The following is a 240-nucleotide window of genomic DNA, read 5'->3' as shown; positions in this document are numbered from 1 at the left end:
ACAGCTGAACAAAACTAAATGTCCAGTGGCCTGAAAAGTTCCATTTCCTGCGCGCGGGGCCCCGCGGACGGCGCGGAGCGAGCGGCGAGGGCTGAGCACAATTACACACCCGGCTGGGCCGGCTCCTGCAAATCGATGGCCACAAAGGGCTGGGGGTCTGTCACCTGCCTCCCCTGGCACCCCCACCCACCTGCCAGGGCCAGGCACGGCCCCGCATCCCGGTCCGCCGCGAGGGGGAGG

This window comes from Corvus brachyrhynchos, unplaced genomic scaffold (assembly GCF_000691975.1).
Source record: "Corvus brachyrhynchos isolate BGI_N302 unplaced genomic scaffold, ASM69197v1 scaffold219, whole genome shotgun sequence".
NCBI lineage: Eukaryota > Metazoa > Chordata > Aves > Passeriformes > Corvidae > Corvus > Corvus brachyrhynchos.
The sequence above is the reverse complement of the archived record's forward strand: the minus strand, read 5'-3'. Positions refer to the sequence as shown.